Genomic DNA, 16,147 nt, shown 5'->3' on the forward strand with positions numbered 1-16,147 from the left:
TTATTATGTAAACATTCTGTAATATAACAATATCGAAACAAAGGTAACTATTAAATGAACACGCCCCCGCTGTTTAGCTGGAAAGGACAGTTTTCGGCACGGTCTCCACGGAAAGGAATTGACGTCCAGTAACAACCAACAGATCTGTCTGCCCTATTGATCCGAATAAGGCAAAACCTACGGATGCATTTAGAAGCAACAAATAAACGGTCGCACTGACGCACTCCGGCAGCGTACGCAGAATGATTACACATTGCTGTCTGGACACGTATAACTCCTCAGCATGAATTACGAAATTTACACACCATGTCCGTAAAGCCATCTGCGATGACGCGGTTACCGGCCTGCGCCCGCAGTGTTCCGTATAAATCTACCGAAAACCAATAAACTATGATTGTCTGGGCCGGCAAACACAAACTTGATTTAATTGGTGCGTTACCCCGCGCATAATTCGGAATACAAGCCCACATTTGCGTCGCTAATTAATATCAAATTGCATGATCACAAACACGGAGACTTCCCCCACATCAACACGTTACAATCTCTCTCCCTGTCTCCCTCTCTCTCTCTCTCTCTCTCTCTCTTTCTCCACTCCTCTGTCCTCCTCTCTCCTGCTCTCTCTGTCTCTCTCCCCCCACCCCTCAGTTTCCATGTATGTACACACACGACGTGTTCGGTTTCAAACCACGTAACAGTGAGGGCCTACGGGCGAGAATCTCCATTCCCACACCCTCTACGCCGCCGACACAAGCAACTGTTCGTCGGAATTAACGAAGGCTTAAAACTCCACCATTTCCAGAAAATACTATCATATCTGACCAAATAATAATCATCGCTGATAAAATGCGGTGGCTATTTGCTCAGAAAATAGTCGCATGTAGCTGGACTGTTATTTTTATAAAGGTTTAACACCACCAAACAAAATATTTATTTTACAACGCTCGCTGAATACCGGCGAAACAAAAGAGTGACGCTTTAACGATATTTTCCCACCGCTGGCCAGAATATACACGTGTGGCCGCTTTTCGTCCACCCTCGCGCGTCTTTTCTGCGGCTACGTACCAAATTTGCTTTTCTCTCCTCCTTCTGCTGTCCTAACCTCAAACGCGTGCCCACTCGTAGTTATATTTATTCTCGTACAACTGAATTCATTACATCGTTTAAAAAACAAGTTATCCAACTACAAATTCTGGGTAACCTTGGCTTTATTAACGTTGGAAAAGTTTTCGCAAGCATATATTAACAATTAAAACATCTGCCGTACTCTCTTTGTGACATAACAGTTGGAATAACGTTAAACAGAGATCCAGAGTGGACAACATTTCAGAGATAAAACGTCTTAACATAAAACAGTCCTTTCTAAAAGCCGTATTGCTGTTGTCCACTGAAAATAATGTGAAGTATTTCCAGTGAATGATATGTTACTGAATTCATTAGTGTTAGCGTCCGCAGACGAAAACTTAAATACACCGGAGGTCCATGAATTGAAGATGACTGCACAATGGTTCCAATCCATTCAGATTGTAATGAAACACGAGAGCTAAGATAATCGCTTATTGTTCATACGTATGTTAACAACCAAAATATACATCTTTGCCGTTTACAAGGCGCTGGCGGCGACGAGTTATGGACACTTGCCCAACCGACAGCCCATTCACCACTGCCAAATCTCTGCCTCGCCGAGGCGAGTGTACCGTTAGATGCCCTTGGAGCTCTGGCCCACTGACCACTGTCCCTCATGTACAGATAGGTCCAGAGAGGGCAGCACTGTCCAGAGACAGAGTCAAATGTAACAACCGAACACACGGGCCGCCAAAGAAATATTAATTTCTTCAGCTTAATGCAAGTATCACAAGTCCTGCTAAATCACAGATAATAACACAAGTAAATACACACAACACTGCGTCATTCAATCAGGTATTCTGTAGAGTTTGTAACTGGTATCTGGATACCACAATCAAACAAACAAATATATACTTAAACATAAAAAATCAAGAAATACACTGATTCTGCTGCAAGGTACACATAAGACAAAAGGAGAAAAACACACAAATAAAAAATACAATTACACTGTTCGCTGTTGTATCACATCACTCGGTAAACGATATAGCTTGCAGATTGGTCTCTCGAAAACCCCTTGCAGTGTGCGAATAGTGGCTACTCCCAGGGTGTACTCCTTCAATGACTGCCAGCTTCCAACATAACGGTGGCAGGTTATCTTCTCTTACAATGACCAATGCACGCGGTTGCACATTCTGACTAGGGACCATCCACTTGGCCCGTTACTGCAAATGATGCAGGTAATCAGAAGACCAGCGCCGCCAAAAGATCTGGAAGCCTTGCTGCAGCAGTTCTCACCTTGTGAACAAGCTCAGGTTGGCTGTACCTAGATCTGGCTGAGGGATGCTTGTGATTACGGTTCCAATCAGGAAATGACCTGGGGTGAAGGCTTGGGGATCAGTAGGATCGCAAGACAGTGGCGTGAGAGGACGAGAGTTCAAGCAAGTCTCAATTTCGCGAGTCAGGGTTGTCAACTCTTCGAAACTTGGACGTATGGGTCCCATCGTTTGCCGCAAGTGGTACTTGGAAGACTTCACTCCAGCTTCCCTTATTCCGCCAAAGTGTGGTGACGCAGGAGGAATGAAGTGTCAGTCGATGCTTCATTCACACGTAAAGCTTTTCACCTGAGCCTGCTGATAATGACTGCTAATAGCAGCTTGTAACTAGCGAAGTTCCCAACTAGCTCCAACGAAGTATTTCCCATTGGCGCTGTACAAGTTTTGGCAGCTACCCTGCCGTGAAACAAATCTTTTGAGGGCCTACAGGAATACTTCAGTTGTCTTCTTGCCAACTACCTCCAAATGCACTGCTGTGTAGCCAAGCACACAAATATGGCAACGTAGCATTTTTCCTATAATTTGGATCACCGTGAGCCTGTTTTCACATACAACAATCCTGTATAATCAAACCCAGAACTGAAGAAAGGCCTCACACTTGGGCTTGGCAGGTCTCTCATGAACTGTTGTGCAGGATTCGCCTTTAATCGCTGACAAGTCAAGCACTGATGCAGAACATGCTGGATTGCATTTGGTCCGTTAGGTATCCAGTATTGCCTTCTGAGAGGTGTAAGCAATAGTTGATACCCAGTGTGGGAAAGACGACGAGGTTCACTTTCCACTATTAGTCAAAAATGGTTCAAATGGCTCTGAGCACTATGGGACTTAACATCTGAGGTCATCAGTCCCCTAGAACCTAGAACTACTTAAACCTAACTAACATAAGGACATCTCACACATCCATGCCCAAGGCAGGATTGGAACCTGCGACCGTAGCGGTCACGCGGTTCCAGACTGAAGCGCCTAGAACCGCACTGCCACACCGGCCGGCCACTATTATTCATGTGAGATAATAGTTAGGTGCGTGTACGAGTTGATGCTTCTCCTCATATGACAGATCAGTATTTTGTAGCCTGCCTTCAACCCGTAGCAGTGTCATGTCATCGAGGATAGGATGCAGTGATGTGAGCTTGCTATTTTTATCCACTAGCGTCATGGCCTTCAACTGCTAGATTTTGGTTGCGCCTGTATCTCCTTATGATATACTGACACACTGTGTCAAAGCGTACTGCAGTTCATTGCTAGAAAATTCATCAGTTACTCTCATTTCCTTTGCAGTCTTGCAGTCATTAATGAATCTAGGACAGTATTCCATTATCCGCTGTAATCGTGACAACTTTGAAAATCGACAGATAATATCTTCTTGAATTGCTCTGCTGATGCGACAGAGGACTTAAGCCCTCTCTTCTGGCAGCTCCTGGGCTGCAGAATCGCTAGAGGTGTTTACCAGAGGCCATGAAGTGATGTCTTTCCTAAGCCAAGCTGGTCTTTCCCACCACAGGCCGTTTTCTTGCAGGTCTGCAGGAGACACTCCTCGCGAAGTTAAATCAACTGGGTTTTCCATTGTAGACACATGGTTCCATAACACAGCAGCTATATTTTCCTGTATTTTAGCGACGCAGTTCCCCACAAATGTCTTCCACCGGGTGGGTGGAGATGCTAACCATGCCAGTACGATGGATGAGTCAGTCCACAAGTAAGTTCGTTCTGTATCTATACCCAGGGAGCGAACAACACGCTGTAGTAGTTACGAAAAGAAGAGAGCACCACAGAGGTCCAGGCCAGGTAAGGACAACTTTTTCAATGGAGATACTCGCGTTTTGAAGCTTAATTGTTTGACACATGTGAGTCCATGATGATTAGTTGATCGTACGTATATACAACAGCCGTAGCCTTCTATGAAGCATCGCAGAGTCCGTGCAGTTCAATGCTGACAAGTTTTCCTTCTGAAATGACTCTGCCAGCCGGAGTCGCTGAGCGGTTCTAGGCGTTTCAGTCTGGAACCATCGCAGGTTAGAATCCTGCCTAGGGCAAGGATGCGTGTGAAGTCATTAGGTTAGTTAGGTTTAAGTAGTTCTAAGTTCTAGGGGATTGATGACCTCAGTTGTTAAGTCCCATAGTGTTCAGAGCCTGAAATGACTCTACTATCAACACGAATATTATCTATCATACGAACCTCTCTGTATAGTGTCTGCCACATTCAATTCAACTCTTGAGGAAAGGGTTCGTCCCATGATAAATGACGCTGCCACAGACGTTGCAAATAGATTTTGAATGTGATAACAATGGGACATTAATCCCAAAAATGGATGACGTGACAGCCAGTACAATACGTTTTGTGAAGCTGGAGACTTACGTGCTGGCTTGACATTATTCACAATTTGCAATGGATCAGCAGCTCGGTGCCAGAGTAAACCTAAAGTTTTAATATCCTCGTCGTCATCAAGCCGTAAGGGTACTTGTGTCTCTCTTAACTCTGAGGGGATATTTTCGAGGGATTCCACACTATTATTGGACCACTTCCATAAAAATTTGGGAAACGACCTTTCTTCAAAAGTTTCGTGAGATCTTGCTGGAATTTGATTGCAGCCTCTACTCTATCGCAAGGTGAGATACAATCGTCCACATAGAAGTCATTATCAAGAATGTTTGCTGCCTTGTTATATGTGCCCTCTTCATGAGATAGTTGTAACGGACATTGTACCGCAAGAAAAGGCGTACAGGTCATTCCGTATGTGACTGTCTTTAACTGATATTCCTGCAGTGGTGCAGATCTGCCACTCCCCCACAGTATTCGTTGGTATGCGCGATCTTCATCCGCTTCCAGAACTTGTCGATACATCTTCTCTATGTCAGCTGTGAAGGCAATACGATGCATACGGAAGTGTAATATTATGGAGCATAAATCTTGTTGAATCGTTGGTCCGACCAATAACAAACTGTTTAGTGGCAAATTAGAGCTCATTGCTACTCTTATTTTGGTAGTCGAGCTGGCTGTCTTAAGCCGGCCTAAGTGGCCGAGCGGTTCTAGGCGCTTCAGTCTGGAACCGCGCGACCGCTACGGTCGCAGGTTCGAATCCTGCCTCGGGCATGGATGTGTGTGATGACCTTAGGTTAGTTAGGTTTAAGTAGGTCTAAGTTCTAGGGGATTGATGACCTCAGATGTTAAGTCCCATAGTGCTCAGAGCCATTTGAACTATTTCTGCTGTGCCACCTTTGAATTCCGAGGCGCCGTGCACGTGTTTCCGATATGAAGCGTGACTGCGACCCAGAATCTAACAGAGCACGACAAGTTTGTCATTTTCCATTGATATCTTGCAACCTTATTCTCGCTGTCGCAAGGAGTACTCGTTTGCCTGGACTGATCTTCAGTGAACTATAGCTCCATGTACTCGTAGTTGACTGATGTTTGCCACTGTGTTCGTGTTGCATGTCACCTGTACACTCCTTCCCTGGTGCATCTTGTGTCCGTTGTGATTCTGCATGTAATAACGTGTGGTGTCGTTTACCACAGCTATGACACGTGGCTTGTTTGAATTTCCTGCACTTTTGCAGCATGTGAAGCTGGTAGCACATGACACATGCTGTACCTGTAGCAACTATGTTCCTAATGCCCAAACTGCTTGGTATTGGACGCTTTCTGATGTTTATTAACAATTGTTCCGTGACGTTGTGGTGCTATAGTCCTGGCTATTTCCAAAGATTTTCTTTTATTTTTGAGAAAGGCACAAGTTTCTTTAAATGTTGGAAAGCTACTCGAACTCTGACTGGCTTCAAACTTGTTTCTTATAGAATGTTCAACCCTTTGTAAAAGTAGCTCTGATGTAATTATGTTTTCCAAAGAAATATCTGGCTGCAATGCCGTCAGCGCATCCACATTGCTTAAAGCTTCGTTTAGTAGTGCACGAATTTCACTTGAACATGGCTTTGCCATTGCCGTTAACATTAGCAGTTTCTTTAAGTGTACTGATGAAATCAGTCGAGGATTTTTGTATCTATTAAAAACCAAATCAATGTTAACTTACAGTTAGTCACAGGGAGATGGGCTATTACATTGTGTGCTTCACCTGTTAATGAACTCAGCAAATGATGGTAGTTAGCAATGTCCTCTACTTCCTCATTTTTTACGACGAGACTCACAAATGTGTCGTGCAAAGGCCGGAATTGCCTTACATCACCGTTACATGATGCCAGTTTTATGGTGGACAGCTTGATGCTACCTTTTGATACACTCAAGGCAGACCCATCATCATACGGAACTTTGTCAACTCCGTTTGTGTGATTCTTCTCAATCGCTCTCATTTTTTGCGAAACCTCGAAGACCATATTTTCGAATATTTCTCTGTCCTCAGCATGACTCTCTACATATTCAAACAATTCGAGCTGTGACTGTGCGTCTTCATACTTCTCCACGATCTTTGACAACCGTTCTAGCCTGACAGTAATGTCCAAAGTGTCCGATTAGCATGTTACATCGAATTCGTTTGCAAACTTCAACAACCGTGTGAGGCTTGCTTTCGCCACCGAGCAAGTGGTTACAAGTTTCTTTCTTAATACTTCGTCCATCATGGAAAGCTAGCGGTGGCAGACAACAGCAGAAGCAGCAGTTACAATGAGTGTGGATTATAGGAAGCAGGATAGGCAGACCTGGTAGTTAAATGCGTCGTCTCGATGCTGCAAGCTGCGTCTCCGTGTTTCTCCGTGGACACTCGTCGCTGCAGTTCCGCCGATGAATGGCTGTCGCTGCACGTTACTTCGTCGAGTCCATCACAATCCGACCAAAATGTTATTGTCCGTACACGAAAACCTAAATGTACCGGAGGACCATGAATTGAAGAGGACTGTATAATGGTTCTAATCCATTCAGATTGTAATGAAATAGGAGAGTTGAGATAATCACGTTTTATTCATAGGTAAGTTAATAACCAAAATATACATATTTGCCGCTTACATGGCGCGCGGCCACGAGCTAACGACAGCCGCGCGCCCGACTTCCCATTAACCACTGCCAAATCTCTGCCTCGCCGCAGCACCGTTAGGTGCCCTTTGAGGGATGGCCCACTTACCACTGTGTCTCATGAGCAGATACCTCCAGAGAGGGCAGCACCGACCAGAGACTCAGTCAAATGTAACGACCGAACAATTAGCAAGGATTTCAGACGATATCTTCCAGCGTATAAGTCTCTAGCTCTCACTGAATTTCGTTGGCATTCGCCGTAAATGAAAAGCATATCGACTTGTTCTTCGAAGGAATACATCATTCATATTAACTTGATTCGACGATACTAGTTTTACCGTTCCGCCGGCCGGTGTGGCCGTGCGGTTCTAGGCGCTTCAGTCTGGAACCGCGTGGCCGCTACGATCGCAGGTTCGAATCCTGCCTCGGGCATGGATGTGTGTGATGTCCTTAGGTTAGTTAGGTTTAAGTAGTTCTAGGTTCTAGGGGACTGATGACCTCAGATGTTAAGTCCCGTAGTGCTCAGAGCTATTTGAACCATTTCTTTTGCCGTTCCTGTTAGTGTTGCATTGCGAAACCATCGAATGGTGTTAACATGTCAGTGGCACGTTAGATGGATACGTCGCATTCGGCGAATATTTACTATCTGCACGGTAAACGGGAGAGAATTGTCAGAGCATGTGCTTAGATAAGTGTCGATGTGATGAGGAATACCACTCAATCCATGATAAGAAGATTGCAGCACTGCATTGATAGCACTGGTCATCACTTCAAACACCTTCTGTAAATGGACTTTCTTGCAACCTTTTTGACCTTCGTTGACGTTCAAATACCTTACTGTTAAGCCCGTATTACACGATGTGCCTAAACCGTACACCTACGCACCAACGCCCCTAACGTGCGTACCTATAACTACAGACTGGTTCACTTCCGACCTATTACACCAACCAGGAGGGATATACCCAGCGCGTATGCGCAGCAGCAGACTGTACGAGCGGAAAGAAAATAGATCTCTTATGTCCTGATGTCCTGTAAAGTCGTTCGTTCTACCGCGCGCAACTCAAGGGCGACTGTATGATATACTGAAGCGTCATACGTTCAAATTATTTGTGAACTCAAGGTTCCTACTTGTAAAGAAATTGTTTTCTACCATTATGTACTAAGTAATAGTTTTTCTCTGATGTAGGTTAGTACTGTTCTGAATTACAGACGCAACAGTTTTATATTACGACACTTGATTGCACAGGTATATGTATATCGAAATTTAGATTTATACAGCATATTGCACATGGAGGATCCACTTGTTTTTGGAGCTATTGCCCTGGCAGTGACAGTAAATCTTAGGATTAGGGCAGAACGGCGACGAAAACGAAAAGTCAAACGTTGTTGTTTCAAAAAATGGCTCCGAGCACTATGGGACTTAACATCTATGGTCAGCAGTCCCCTAGAACTCAGAACTACTTAAACCTAACTAACCTAAGGACAGCACACAACACCCAGTCATCACGAGGCAGAGAAAATCCCTGACCCCGCCGGGAATCGAACCCAGGAACCCAGGCGCGGGAAGCGAGAACGCTACCGCACGACCACGAGCTGCGGACCAAGTGGGACATGTTCCAGGAACATGGGTAATATGTCTGATAAACATTGCGTACACTGGAGCGTTTAAGCGGGAACGAAGAAGAAACCGGCCTAGTACGTCATCACTGACTGTGTCTGCCCACATGTAGACTGATAATCTGTGTTGACTGGTCTTCACAACTTCAGCGGGGTGATTTTCATCAGGCGAAACATGACTATCGCAACTGTTTAGCATTTTGTCTCTGGCGAAACAGGCTTCATCCGTAAAAAATACATACCCAGGAAAGTAAGAATGGACTTAAGGTGCCGAATGAACCATTGACTGAATATGACACAAAATCTGAAGTCCGCAGGAGTTAAAGCCTGCACTTTCTGTGGATGTTAGCGGTGTAGCTACATTTCTTGTAACGCTCGCCACGGACAACTAATCATTACTGATCGCAACCGCCTTGTCCAATCGAGCAAGCACTGCATCTTCGAAGTCGGAAGTCGGTGTAGTTCATCGTCGTCCTCTGTCGTTGTACTGTTATGCCGATTGCCCCGTTTCTCCTTATCGTTGGAACAGTCTTGGTAAAACTGTGTGAGCTGCATGTCCTCTACACGGAAATGTGGTTGAGTGCAACACTTCTATTTCTCTGCTGCCGTTGGAACGGTATTGGAAACATGGTGTGGGCAAGATACCTTTTACGTGGGTGTATGGTCATGTATAGACTTTCTGCCCCTCTATCGCTTCTATTTGCCTCCCCACAAACGAAAATCATGTGTACAGCTTCCGTCATCGGGTAAAACACCATATCATTAGGATTGCTCGACTTTAGTACTTCAGCTTATAAACACAGACTGCGATCTACTGCAATAAACGCCCCAGAACTGCTAACGTCAGCCCCAGGTACACCGTCTGCATTGGATTATGTGAGTTATTATCCTACAATCGTAGCAATAACAGCACCGATACATGTATTCGACTGTCAGAGGTATCAAGCTATTTTCGCTTACAACTTCCAACTCTGTCGTTGCCGGACCACGGTCTTTAGCCTCAAATTGAAAAATTTACACTTTTCCATCATCCATGAAAATTTGTAAGATCGTCACGGAATCACCCTGTATGACAGCTAAGCTGCGTAGCGCTCTGGTTTTCGATCTATTAACAGATGCAGGTTGACGTGTTGGCTACTGTGGGAATCAGCACCGACACAAACGAGGATGGAGAGAAATTGCGATGGTCGGTAACAGGAATCCAAAAGATCTGTACATATCGCATATTCATTAATATAATACTTAATTTCTAAAAAGAAAATAAACGTAAAATCTCTTTATGAAGTGCCTTGCTGTGCCTATTGCTCGCAAGTACCTTAACCACTATTATTACTCGTAGAATCCAGGCTAAGATATCTTCTTCTTAATACCCATGTTCCAGCATTGGGCGGCTATTTAAGTCAGCGCTGACAGGGGGCGCTGAGCTCTATCTTCCTTGACGTGTGGCGTGCCGGTCAGCGCATTCTTTATGCTGTTTGTCGGTGCTGCGCTTGTCTACATATACATCTACATCCATACTCCGCAAGCCACCTGACGGTGTGTGGCGGAGGGTACCTTGAGTACCTCTATCGGTTCTCCCTTCTGTTCCAGTCTCGTATTGTTCGTGGAAAGAAAGACTGCCCGTATGCCTCTGTGTGGGCTCTAATCTCTCTACGTATATCTCTTCGTGAGATATACGTAGGAGGGAGCAATATACTGCTTGACTCCTCCGTGAAGGTATGTTCTCGAAACTTCAACAAAAGCCCATACCGAGCTACTGAGCGTCTCTCTTGCAGAGTCTTCCACTGGAGTTTATCTATCACCTCCGTAACGCTTTCGCGATTACTAGATGATACTGTAACGAAGCGCGCTGCTCTCCGTTCGATACTCTCTATCTCTTCTATCAACCCTATCTGGTGATCCCACACCGGTGAGAAGTATTCAAGCAATGGGCGAATAAGTGTACTGTAACCTACTTCCTTTCTTTTCGGACTGCATTTCCTTAGGATTCTTCCAATGAATCTCAGTCTGGCATCTGCTTTACCGACGATTAATTTTAAATCACTCCTAATGCCTACTCCCAGATAATTTATGGAATTAACTGCTTCCAGTGGCTAACCTGCTATATTGTAGCTAAATGATAAAGGATCTTTCTTTCTACGTATTCGCAGCACATTACACATGAATACACTGAGATTCAATTCCATTCCCTGCACCATGCGTCAATTCGTTGCAGATCCTCCTGCATTCCAGTACAATTTTCCATTGTTACAACCTCTCGATGTACTACCGCATCATCTGCAAAAAGCCTCAGTGAACTTCCGATGTCATCCACAAGGTCATTTATGTATATTGTGAATAGCAACGGTCCTACGACGCTCCCCTGGGGCACACCTAAAATCACTCTTACTTCGGAAGACTTCTCTCCATTGAGAATGACATGCTGCGTTCTGTTATCTAGGAACTCTTCAATCCAATCACACAATTGGTCTGATAGTGCATATGCTCTTACTTTGTTCATTAAACGACTGTGGGGAACTGTATCAAACGGCTTACGGAAGTCAAGGCATCTACCTGGGAACCCGTATCTATGGCCCTCTGAGTCTCGTGGACGAATAGCGCGAGCTGGGTTTCACACGATCGTCTTTTTCGAAACTCATGCTGATTCCTACACAGTAGATTTCTAGTCTCCAGAGAAGTCATTGTACTCGAACATAATACTTGTCCCAAAATTGCACAACTGATCGACGTTAGAGGTATAGGTCTATAGTTCTGGACATCTGTTCGACGTCCCTTCTTGAAAACGGGGATGACCTTTGCCCTTTTCCAGTCCTTCGAAGCGCTACGCTCTTCTAGAGACGTAAGGTACTCCGCTGTCTGTGCTTTAGGACTGCACACTGATAGAGTAATCTAGAATAAATGCTGCAACATTTAGTCGTCACATAGATGTAAAGGACGCTTCAGCGTGGGATCATTCAACAAACGATTGGCGAACAATACTGTAATCGAAAAGCTTCAGGTATTAGTTATGCTTGAGTATTGAAATGAGGCATTGTAACAAAGACAGGCGAAGAACCACCGTTGGCATCGCGGTCCGTTTTGAGGACATGTCGGATCTCCTATCCCGGAAGAGACCGACTGTTTCCTCGGTGGCTGGGCTAGGGACGCCACGGCTGTCAGATGCTTCCGGTGGCGGCGGTAGAGGCGGCGGCTTCGGGTTGATGGCCCGTAAATAGCGCCGCCGGCGCTCTCCCGGCTTTACGGCAGACCAGCGAGCTACCGGATTGCTGCCGTGGAAGACACAGACTTCACGCTGTAAAAGTGACCTTACGATGAACATGAAGGCTTCAGCAAAGAAACTGGAACAACATTAGCAGCGATGAGAGTTAGGGCACAGTAATGGCAGGTTCTTGTAGTAATAGTGACTGATACATTTGAACGCAGCTTGGTTTATCTTTATGCTTAGGCATTCGCAATGCAGTAAGTGGAGAAGACTACAGTACACGGTGCCGTGAATTAATTCTCAATTTTGGACAATCTCCTCCACTCAATCCGGTGACCGTATTGCGATCGGCTGCTATGTAGCTACACTGTACACTTATAACCTCACCCTCTTAATGCTGACCTGTATTAACCAGTCTGACACTGGAGGCTATTGTTTGCTACTATGCATGCGCAAGCGTACTTACACAGCCCGCTGCCCCAATGTAAATTGAGCGTCGAGTGAGACGTAGCAGGCTACGGACATTCGAATTTGTGGACATTGTTGTTCAGTAAATGTGACAGAAATATTATTTAAGTGTCTCTATGATCCTGATATATACATTATGTAACTGTTCTGTCGCTGTGTGTGAAGTACGTACACTCCTGGAAATTGAAATAAGAACACTGTGAATTCATTGTCCCAGGAAGGGGAAACTTTATTGACACATTCCTGGGGTCAGATACATCACATGATCACACTGACAGAACCACAGGCACATAGACACAGGCAACAGAGCATGCAATATGTCGGCACTAGTACAGTGTATATCCACCTTTCGCAGCAATGCAGGCTGCTATTCTCCCATGGAGACGATCGTAGAGATGCTGGATGTAGTCCTGTGGAACGGCTTGCCATGCCATTTCCACCTGGCGCCTCAGTTGGACCAGCGTTCGTGCTGGACGTGCAGACCGCGTGAGACGACGCTTCATCCAGTCCCAAACATGCTCAATGGGGGACAGATCCGGAGATCTTGCTGGCCAGGGTAGTTGACTTACACCTTCTAGAGCACGTTGGGTGGCACGGGATACATGCGGACGTGCATTGTCCTGTTGCAACAGCAAGTTCCCTTGCCGGTCTAGGAATGGTAGAACGATGGGTTCGATGACGGTTTGGATGTACCGTGCACTATTCAGTGTCCCCTCGACGATCACCAGTGGTGTACGGCCAGTGTAGGAGATCGCTCCCCACACCATGATGCCGGGTGTTGGCCCTGTGTGCCTCGGTCGTATGCAGTCCTGATTGTGGCGCTCACCTGCACGGCGCCAAACACGCATACGACCATCATTGGCACCAAGGCAGAAGTGACTCTCATCGCTGAAGACGACACGTCTCCATTCGTCCCTCCATTCACGCCTGTCGCGACACCACTGGAGGCGGGCTGCACGATGTTGGGGCGTGAGCGGAAGACGGCCTAACGGTGTGCGGGACCGTAGCCCAGCTTCATGGAGACGGTTGCGAATGGTCCTCGCCGATACCCCAGGAGCAACAGTGTCCCTAATTTGCTGGGAAGTGGCGGTGCGGTCCCCTACGGCACTGCGTAGGATCCTACGGTCTTGGCGTGCATCAGTGCGTCGCTGCGGTCCGGTCCCAGGTCGACGGGCACGTGCACCTTCCGCCGACCACTGGTGACAACATCGATGTACTGTGGAGACATCACGCCCCACGTGTTGAGCAATTCGGCGGTACGTCCACCCGGCCTCCCGCATGCCCACTATACGCCCTCGCTCAAAGTCCGTCAACTGCACATACGGTTCACGTCCACGCTGTCGCGGCATGCTACCAGTGTTAAAGACTGCGATGGAGCTCCGTATGCCACGGCAACCTGGCTGACACTGACGGCGGCGGTGCACAAATGCTGCGCAGCTAGCGCCATTCGACGGCCAACACCGCGGTTCCTGGTGTGTCCGCTGTGCCGTGCATGTGTTCATTGCTTGTACAGCCCTCTCGCAGTGTCCGGAGCAAGTATGGTGGGTCTGACACACCAGTGTCAGTGTGTTCTTTTTTCCATTTCCAGGAGTGTATTTTTGAAAATGGCCCGCAGAAATGACATTTTACCAACGGAAGATGGTGTACCGGAAGCATTGTTAGAAGAAATCAGTCGTGAAAGTGACGTGAGTGAGTTTCGTGACGAAAGAGTTTCTGAAGCTGATGCTCCTGCAGCAGTTACGGACAATGCCGAGATTAGTAAGTGCGCCGAAGCTTAGACTACGATGAAGATAGTAGAGGCGTCAATGATAACTATGGTCATTGTTGGAACACAGCCGTCCTTAATAGAAGAGGCCAGCCAGTTGCCGATAACGTTGCTGTCCATACGCCAAAAGTGTTGTTGAGTGGTACTTAAGTAAATAAATTAGTGAAATCAAAGTGAACTAGAAATTAGGATATAAATGAAAAACTTGGTTTAGTTTAGAGAGTTACATACTGGCATTCAGCGGGCAAAACAGCAGAACAGAAGAGACAATGACCATGAAGTCAGCAACTTCCACATAAGCGGGCGCTGTCGATTCAGCCGTCAGGGCATCGCCCGACCGGCTCACGTGTTTCTCAGTTGTCGTATGTGAGCAAAGGCCCTCGCCTACATCCCAAGAGCCAATGACCGACGTAAAGAAGATTCTTCGAGAAGCTATTCAACGTGACAGAAGAGGCAATGACCGGCTCACGTGTTTCTCAGTCGTCACATGGGATCAAAAGCCCTCACCTACATTCCAAGAGCCAACGACCGACGTTAAGAAGATTCTTCGAGAAGCTTTTCAACGTGACAGACGAGGCAATGACCGTGAAGTCGTTCACCTCCAGTAAACTGAAGTGAATAAATACGCGAGACGCAGTGGGCCAGAGGGATGAAGTCAGACGGAGACGGAGACGAAGACGGAGACGGAGAGAAGAGACGAAGAAGACGAAGAAGTTTTCAGTCAGTTTCGGTGCTGAAGACCGTCATGCAAGAAGAGACTGCATCATGCACAGACGCACCAAGTCCGCCGCTGTAATGGAACAGCAAGCAGCAGCCGCGGCGCCAGAAGACAGAAGTTAAAAGGTATTTGAAGTCTGGTTTTTACATACCCGGGTGACTCGTGAGGACGGGAAGGAGACGGCCTCACATCAGTAGTCACCTGTGAGCTGGGATGAAGACCTGACAGCCGAAGACTGGCAAGCGGGAGTCCGTGGTTCGAGTCCGCCACACTGGCCTTCCCCCGCCGCACCGCTCCGCTGGCCGACGCAGAACACACGCGGCCGCTTAGAGAAGAGAAACACTGGGACGCGACACCCAAGATATCATCCGATGCACGATTTCGCTCGCAATAATTAAACGGGCCACCTCGCGCTGCGCGTCTCCAGTCAACTGGGCGAGACAGCGACACGAGATACACACCGCTACGCGTAATCAGACGCCGCCGCCGCCGCTGCCGCAGCAGAAGACTTCACAAACGACACAGCTGCCGCTCTCCGAACCAGAACATCCCGTAAGATACAGCTGTACAAATCTTCAATAAAAGTTATCTTATGTAAAAATGATGTTTCATTCGACCTCATACCCGAGCCAAGGAAGAACCCACCCTGCCCACATGTTGTTAAGAGAGAAAAGTTAATTTATTTAATATTTTGACCCTGACAGAATGCTTTAGAATGCTCATCCTGACAACTGACTTGCATCAAAAGAGAAAACCCAGTTACATTTAGTGACAGAAGTGTCACATTTAGTAACACAATTGTTACATTTGATGTCAGAAGCCGTTCTAGTTGTTACAGTGTAGAAATAATGAATGAATGGATTTATGAATAATTTAGTACACCTGAAAATATTAGTGTCATATGTGCATTTCACAAACTGATAGCGTCTTCATCTGATTTAGATCCCCATCACTTTCAAGTTTCACCACTGAAAAGCTTCCTTGACCGTTTGTAATTACTCTAGATTTTTGGATGCATTAATAC

The sequence above is a fragment of the Schistocerca nitens genome, chromosome 6 (genome assembly GCF_023898315.1).
Source record: "Schistocerca nitens isolate TAMUIC-IGC-003100 chromosome 6, iqSchNite1.1, whole genome shotgun sequence".
NCBI classification, from domain to species: Eukaryota; Metazoa; Arthropoda; class Insecta; order Orthoptera; family Acrididae; genus Schistocerca; species Schistocerca nitens.